The sequence below is a fragment of the Anguilla anguilla genome, chromosome 14, assembly GCF_013347855.1.
Source record: "Anguilla anguilla isolate fAngAng1 chromosome 14, fAngAng1.pri, whole genome shotgun sequence".
Taxonomy (NCBI): Eukaryota; Metazoa; Chordata; class Actinopteri; order Anguilliformes; family Anguillidae; genus Anguilla; species Anguilla anguilla.
The window spans coordinates 37,962,701-37,972,087 of NC_049214.1; positions in this window are offsets into that span (position 1 = coordinate 37,962,701).

Consider the following 9,387-nt stretch of genomic DNA (forward strand, 5'->3'; position numbering starts at 1 on the left):
CAAAATTCAGGCAAAGGTCCAAGGGAACTGCCATCAAGCAGGTTGGAGATCGAAAATGTTTTTGATGGGGTAAAATCAGACTTTAAAAGACCTGTTCACTGTAGTGGACACCATGCATTAAAGGGTTAAAGATGTGTAAAGCTGTTCACCCTGAGTGTTTAATTAAATTTTCATCCACACATTTTAGCATTCTGGAAAAAAAGAATAGAATACTAAAATGTGTGCAAGTAACCAGCCACAATGAGCATGTAAGCCGATGCATTCAGTGGGTAGGAAAAAAGAAAAGAAAAAAGTATGCTTATCATTTTATTCATTAAGCACGTATCATCTTAACCTTAATTAATACGTCATAGCATCTTTACAAATCTTTCATATGCGTGCGTCAATCCATTGCTCGACCTCATGTCAAGTGATTGCTTGTTACATACAGGTTCTTCTGAGGAATACAGTCTGCAGTAGCTGCTCTTCCTAGGGCCCGTTAAATTTGAGGAGGCATACTTTGTTTGCCCCTGCAGTGTCAGGACTGGCTGGTCAGCCATCACAGGCTATTCTGTGCAACAGGAGTCTTCTCTATTCCTTTTTCTCCCTCCCGTCAAGAAAGGGAAAGATGTTCTTTTCAATCAGCAACTCAGTCAGTCCTCGACGCAGGGCGTCTGTCACTGTCTGTCTCCAAGAATCCTGTCTGTTTTCCTTCAGAGCCAAGAAAGGACCGAAAATATGAGAAAATCCACATCCTCCGCTCGCTCTCAGCAAGCGATATATATTTCAGTTGCCCTTTCGCTGAGATTAAAATAAAACAATTCAAAGGAAAACTTACTGCCAGAGAAGAAAAAAAGAAAAAAAAAAAAACTTTCACCTCAGTATGAAAGCATATAAACCCCCTAAAGCCTGCATTTCAGGTTCTTGCTGGAGATTGCTTGCAAAAAATGTGTACCTTTAAAGTGTGCTGTTATCCTTGCCAATAAAAATCCTTCCTTTCCTAATTTTTTTATGTTGTGTTCATACTGTTGCCTCTGATGATTGCAGTTGTACCCCAGAATCCATTGCTCTTTCTCCCCTGTGCCTCTCCTTGTCGTCTCCTTAGTTATTGGTATAGTACCACGTTCCTGGGAACTGGAGACTCCAAAGGCGGGGGGCTCAGATCCCAAATTTAAAAAATCACGTATGTCAAAAACCACATGTGAACACCCAACGTGTGAAGAGTACACATGTGAACTACAGATATAATTCAGATTATAAAATGAGAGCAAAAAATGCAACCTATACCAATTTTAATTCATATGTTTTGTTTTCACATGTGAAAATTCTAGTTTTTTCACGTTTGAAAAAGCCAGTCACAATTACACCAATTATGACCAGAGAAGCAGGATGAGTCTGACTCTACCAAGCACCAGTGATTAGTTAAACCAGTTGTTATTGGGCCATCATGAAACAAAAACCAGCAGATGCTGCAGCCACTCAACATCAGTGCTCTCACTGCAAGAAAGAATCATTTTCTGGACTGGCTTCAGTAAACAGCCTTGACTCAATACACACACAGTATGGCAGCTCAGCAAATTGACAAAATTAACTTGCTGTAACACCAAGAAAGAAACAAACAAACACCTGTGTTTATTTTGAAATCAGATTTAAGGAAACATATCGATTGGATGCAGGCTTTATTTGGACGTTAACAAAGCGAAATGAACATTTTTGTGGTTACAGCTTTGAAGACAGCACATGATGGACAAGAGCACAGTTTACAGTAATGCTAATACAATAATAATAATCAGATCTGCTAAATGCAAATATACAGTTTACTATACCAACAGTAGTTGTACGCTGACAGAAAAGAATATTCTGTGCAGGTTATTTAATTGTAACTGTGAATCTTGACATGAAATACATTTTAAATTTCAGGAATTCAACATAGACCCTTTCTGACTCCAGCGCGGCAGCAAAACCTGTTGCATTTCTGAATAAAATTAGTTTTTTTTTTTTTTGCCCAAAACAAATTGATGTCCCCGCAAGGCCTGACTGTCTCATGAATAACGAGATACCCAGTTGATTGAAAAAAATGTGTTTTCTTTCTTTCCCAATCAGCCAGACTTGTTAGTCACCGTGAAACATTATTGATATATTTCCCGGAAGAACCGATATATGGAAATAACACGGAGAAGAAGCCCAAATGCAAATCAGGGAAGAGTTGCTTGAGGTAAACCCCCGCCCAGCATTGCAGACAATTGGCTTCACTCTCAGAATGCTAAACAGCAGAAGCTCCTGCATAAACAAGCCGTCTCTATTCAATTTCGGAGGCTTTAATGAGAATAAACGAGAAGCCTGCTCTGGGGGAGAAGTGTTTGATGGGGGTGTGGGAAAGGCTCCAGGCGGAAGTCGGACACGGAGATCAAATCACAGGCAAGCGCTAACCAGTCCGCCCCGATAAACTCTTGCTGGCGACGGTGACAAAAACGAAATTTAGGAAAAGCACGCTGGTGCATGTGCTTGCAAATTTTATATTCCATTTTCCCCCTGCGCGTTGAAACCTGGCGAGGCGTTTGCAGCAACGTGGAGCTCCCTTTGTAGTTTTTGTCGGCGGCGACGCAGATAGCTTCAATTTCCTGCCGTTTAAAGATACTGACACGGCACTTGACTGGCGCGGATTCCTGACTACAAAGAAAACTGATATACTCCTTTCCTGAACTTATGAATAAAGAACACATAAGCATATTAGTTTGTGTGAAGCAGGGATTTAATAAACTGTTCAGAAGTATTGGCGTGCCTTACACGGGCAGCGGCGGAGCCCTTGAACACCACAGATTCAAACGAAACCGGAAATTGGAGGATTTCGACCAGTGGTATTCAGCGGCTGTCTAACTTTGTTACGCAAAGCAGGTGTCTGCAATGCGTCCAGGCGACAGATGAGGCGAGGTGCATTAGCCGTCATCGTTCAGCTTTAAGCACTCTTCAAGTTCAATTACATTTTCTTTCTGTCCAAACCACTTGGCAATTTATAATTATTCTTGCATTCGAGAACCTCTTCACCCTGAAAAGAAAACCTGTCATTTAAAGTAAAAAGTCCGTATCGTGAGTTTATTTTTCATTGCAAAATTCTCATGCGCATGTCATTAAACTAAATATTCCATTCCACCATATTCTAAAAAAAAAAAAAAAAAAAAACTTTTGTAAATGACAAATGATGAGTTTTTGAAGCATAAATGTGAATTCAATATATTGAATTTGGTTGATTTGAGTTGGTGAATAGGTAAAGAATATTTAAATGCAATAAGATTGTGTACCAGGACAAAATATAGTAAGGGTTACTAAGTTCAAGGCCCATCCCCACCCATTGCACACCTGTTTTTTATTTAGCATTTTTACAGTGTGAGGTTTTTCTTTGTTTTTTAAGACTTGAAATGAATTTATTTGTGTGTACTCAGGATGTGTATTTTGGTTTGTGGTCAGCAAATTTGCCATGCATAGTGCTGGGTTACATTTACATGACAGTACAGTGCATTACATTACAATATAATCGCCTAGCCGTTGTTATTGTCCAGAGTGACACACAAAAGTGGAGAACATCAGTGTAACTTTCAGGAATACAAGCACCAAAAAAAAACACAACAATCACCAAGAAGGCACGGAGGCCCATTAACAATCAATGTGTAATGTTAACCTAACCAACAACAACTTGTAACGAAAGAAAGTACCCGTAGACAGATAACCTATCTTTGCACAAGAATACCTATAACATTATTCAAAGGGAAATCCAAGAAAGAAAGAGAAATAAAAAGTTTTGGGAGGTCAGGGGACCAAAGTATGGCCCTATTGCTAAAATAATTCAGATGAATGCACTTGTGTTCTCCCATATTGTTCTGTCTCTGCCTGAGTGTATTGGCTCAATGAAAGTGATGCAATGTAGTGTAATTCAGTTTAATTCAGTGACAGATCCTTTGTTTAAATATCCTAATGGGTTTTATGTTGTCACATTTCTGAACCACTTACTTTGCCTTCGGTTTTTAAACTTAATGAACCATATGTCTCAATCTGCCTAAGATCTCAACATTTAACAATTAAAAAAAGAACAGGCTTAACAAGAATGCATTTAAATCATTTATTGAACGAATAGCTGACATACTGTAAGGAAATAACTACACTTTCCTCCAAAGAGAAATGTTATTTTTGGTAGTTGTAACATTACGCTTGAAATTTAAGGATGAAGTTTTCGTTGCTGATGTTGACATTCTATGACCATAATCACAGCTGCAGTCCCTGCATTGTTTCATTTACTTTTATCAGCGCCACCTTGTGGACAATTTGAGACAGGCTGCCTAAAGACAGACCAGATCTGAAGCATATTCTTATAAATAATGTATTTGTGAGTTCTCAGTCAAGTCACAGCCATAAATTTATTTATCATCGGGGGTTATATTTCAGAGTGGGTCCAACGAGGACAGACATTGGATTTAGAAGAAAACAAGAAATTAAACCAAAAACTTAAAAAAAAAATAAAATAAAATTTAAAAATCTATTGTCCCTTCTCCCCAAAATCACCTGATAGCTGAGCAGAGAGTCTTCGGCTTGGGAAGTATTAATGTGTTTAACAACCTCATTAGTTCAAATCTTGTTTAATACCCAGAGGCTACTCACGAAAATAGCATCCACGTATGATTTTGCTGTCGGTAATTACCAACCATACGGGGACCACTTTTGTTTTCAGACTGAAGTGTTGCCACTTACTTATTTATCGGCTGAAAAAAAGAGCATTCCCTATAGACGGAGTGAGAGAGAGAGAGAGAGAGAGAGAGAGAGAGAGAGGAGAGGGAGGGAGGGAGGATGAACGGGATAGTTGCCGATCTATAACACATTTAAATCTATGCAAACTCGTCAATGATTTGAAACCACATTATAAGCAGTCGCGGGCGTATAGCTGGCAGGAGAGGGCAGATGTATACCCTGAAAGGCAGCGTGAAGTATCTCAAACATACACCAGCATAATCTCCAGAAGAGTCACATGCCCCAGTTTTTGATTGGAGTTGCCAGACCTGGGCCAGTTACATTACATTACATTCATTTGGCAGACGCTTTTATCCAAAGCGACGTACAAAAAAAGTGCATTTTCATGATCGTAGACAACTGCTGAACACGGGTTCAGTAAGGTACAATTACTTATTTTGTACAGCTATTTCTAGCCGAGAACAATGAACACTATTCTGGTCTAACATCTGCAAAGCCAACTAGGCAGAAGAATAAGCTACGGTATTAGGACAAATACAAATTACCAAGAAGTGCAGGGATGGGGCAACATGTAACAAGTGACAGGAAAAAGGGTTTTTTTAAATTTAATTTTATTTATTATACAGCGTGATGGTGGTTAGTCTAGGTATAGTCTGAAGAGATGAGTCTTCAGGCCACGGCGGAAGATGGATAGTGAGGGGGAGGTTCGGAGAGGGACGGGGAGTTCGTTCCACCACTGGGGAGCTAGGGTGGAGAAGCTCTGTGATCCCTTTGGGCGGGTGGGAGGGGTTGCAAGACGCCCTGCTGCCGCAGAGCGGAGTGGTCGAGCAGGCACATAGAACCGAGTCATGTCCTGCAAGTAGATGGGGGCTGTCCTGTTGGCACTACGTATGTACGTTCTGCAACTCCGCATTAAAACGTTACATTTAAAATCACGATTCACTCATAAATATAACTACTAGCACTGAACATGAGAAAAACACATTAGTGTAATAGATTGCAGACGTTATTGAACCCTCCACTTCAACAACAACAGTTAATGCTTTCTGGTGGATGTGTTGTTCATGAAAAGCTTTATCCACTCAGCACTGGCTGCAGTAACCGGAGGCAGATATGTCTAAACCAAGGCAACCCCATTCTGGATGCTCATGTCCTTAAAGCTAGACTCTGCAAGCTGTCGTGAAAGTACTCATTACAGAGCATTTGCTTACGGCTGGTGGGTACGTGCTTGTTTGGTTCTAATGTGATTTTCCAGTTCAAATTCGGAACATCCCACATACTACCCGTAGATGTGTTCGCGCGCGATTATTCCTCGCTGCCGGTTCGGCAGAGTGAAGACAGCCGTGGTTCTCCTCCGGAAGCCGAAAAGCAGCCCGAAGCCAAGGTCGACCTCTCATACGGCACGCAGTCCCCAGGCACCTACTCGACCAGCGGGGGTCGCTGCTGAGCAATAATATGCGGACCCCTGACAGAGTGAACCCTGGATCACGTAATTGCCGACTACGCGTCTCCCTGTGGAGCTTCCTGCCGCGGTCAGCGCTGGCACGGTCCGGGTTCGATCCGAGACCGCGGGAAATTATGCCACTGACAAGAAGCACACTTCCTTCGTGGAACAAAATCTAGGACTCCTCAAAACTTGGTCGAGTGATTTATTGTTGTGTAGAGACTGATTTAATTTATTTTATTTTATTTTATTTTATTTTTCCTTTATTTAACCAGAAAGGTCCCATTGAGATACAATATCCCTTCTGCCAGAGAGTCCTGGTCAAGATGGCAGCAGAAAAATAAAAGTTTCATATAAAAAACATACCAAAAACAAAACAGAACAGAACATACAGGGATCAAGAGCTGATGGGTTATCATGTTAGTTGAGTTTATCATAACTCGGAGTTGAGGACAAATTTTCTTAGCCTCTAAACTTTCATGAGGTTTTGGGCTGCAGTCGGGATCAAGGGTTTACAGTTGGGGTATGGCAACCTGTGGGGTGAAATACATATCTGTTGCCATACGCCTCACAGTTTATATTTCAGGTGCACTTTGCAGTTTGTTTATATTTGGGGCAGTCGGCCATTTTAACATCTATGAAAATGGCTGTGAACTGCAAAGTTGATGGCTGACTGCTTGTATACAGCTTGAGACCCCACACACTGAACACATAAGGGGTGTCAAGTGCTCCCAACTGGTGGAACTTTATTTAAATACAGACACACACTATTACCTCCAAATTTCATCCAGGAGGCAATAAGTACCTAGAAACGTAGTGATTAAAATGGCGCTTTATGCGTTGAATAGATTTATTAAACCATATTTCATAGTAGTACTTAACTATTTTTGTTTTTGATGTCAAGGATGATTGGATGTTGAAACTGGTATACGCAAGGCACACATATGACAAACTATTAAAAATATCAATCATAGGCTATGAAAAAGGTGTGAGGGAGTTGGAGTTTTGGGAGACCAACCGCGACTGAACAGGGGGGTTCTTTAAGCTATTAACCAGAGGTAAAATAGCCACAAAGTCTCAAGAGACAAGGGAAAGGAAAACAATACTCTTTAGGGAGAGTACCCCAAAGAAAAGCTCTACACAACCCACGTACTGGGTAAAAAAGAACTAAGGCTTAAGGAGTATGAAAATAAAACAAAACTGCCGGAGCAGAAAACGGGGCAACTCAAAGAAAACAGACCTCGAACCGAGGCTGAAAAAGTAAAACCCTAAAGAAAGAATACTGAGCTTAGATTGTGGCACTAACTTGTTGCCAACAATCTAAAAAAGCTAAAGACTGTTGTGCTAATTTTATAGCCACAACAATCCAATATCGCAGCTCAATCCTTTACCTTTTACCTTTTACCTTTTACCTTTTACCTTTTACCTTTTACCTTTTACCTTTTACCTTTTACCTTTTACCTTTTACCTTTTACCTTTTACCTTTTACCTTTTACCTTTTACCTTTTACCTTTTACCTTTTACCTTTTACCTTTTACCTTTACCTCGCTTGACAGAATACCGGCTCTCGTGCAACATAAGTGACACTGAAGCAAAGCTTATCGGCTTGCTCAGGGTTTAAATAGAACACCAACAGGTGCAAATAGTAAAAGGAAATTTGCACGTGTATAATTCAATCAACTCAAATGGCCGTAATAACTGAAGAAAAGGTGCATAAAAAAACCAATGGCCGTAATAACTGAAGAAAAGGCGCAGAAAGGAAAAGAAATGGTGGCATCAGCCAAAACCATGACAAAAGGCTTTCAATCATTAATGAACAATTGCACTAAGAACCTTTCTGGTTTCCTGGTAATGTAAATTGGCTAAATAGAACTGGTGGATCTTTAAATAACTACACAATATTACCTTCAGATTACTCCAATATTAATATCAATATTATTCCTCCAACAGGAGGCAATAATTGCCAACTAACATTGCGTTTAAAATTGCGCTTTTTGTGCGTTGAATGGATTTACTTAGCCACATTTCACAATAGTAGGCTACCTTTATTTAACTGTTTTTGACGGCGATTTGAAATTGGCGGTTTAAAAAAATAATAAAAAATGGCAAAAGACTGGGTCCTACTATCTTGCTCAGGCTGAGCTGCAGCGTCTATTCACAGGCGCGATCCCGCTACTGAGCGGCACGGGGGATTTGACCTGCTCCGTTTCCGACCTGGGCCGGTGCACCCCTCCTTAGGCGACCTGGTGGTCCCGGGCTCCCCCAGGAGCGCCATATCGATACCGAACTTAGCGCGGACACCCGATCGACATAGACCGCTGCAGCTCAGAACCCCCGAGCTCAAGCAATCCGCCAGCCTCAGCCTCCCAGTAGCTTGGGTTACAGGCGCACGCCACTGCGCCCGGCGAGAGTCCTGGAAGATTTTGGGGGATTTGAGTGAGCCCATGCGTGACGTCACTTTTTTTCTTCTTTTTTTGTTGCGGCTTCATGTTGCGAACACGCAAATCATGTGTGGGTTTTTCTGTCTTCAAAGGTCGATCGACTGTTATTCGAAAAGATGGGTGTTCCACGTGCGCATCCAACGTGTGCGAAATCTGCGCCGCATAATACCTTAAAAAGTTATGATACCGTAGTTCCGGAAACAAAGCATTGATTTTTTTTATTTTGCTCATCGATTTGGGTACAGCGAATAAATTATATTTTTTTCGATTTTATGTCTGGTAATTTGGCTATTTATGAAATCATACAGTGGTTGTTTTATGTAGGGTGCACGTATAGTCTACTCAGTAAATACGCGTTGATTGGGTCAACGTTGACTAGGATAATTGTCGTCGCAGACGGTCATTATCTACTGCCAACATGGGTATAGATGTTTGGAATGTTACTTTTGCCCAGTGCATTGCATATGTGTGTAACTTGGCCTTTTTGGACACTGAAAACGTGTTTTTGTTAAACATAGCCTTTCACACTCGACTATGCATACGCGTGAAGAACATTTCAAGTTAGATACAGTGAGCACGAAAGTGTCATTTTTAGGGCTATTTAAATATTGTGAATCATTGTTTATCCACATGATGCTGAAACAGGCAGGCTATATACATGGCCAAAGAGATATGGAAAACTATTTAAAATGTCAGTCATAGGCTATGAGAAAGGCTTTCAATTAAGGATTAATTGGACTAAGAACCTTGTTTCCTGTTAATGCAAACTGGCGAACGTGCGGATCT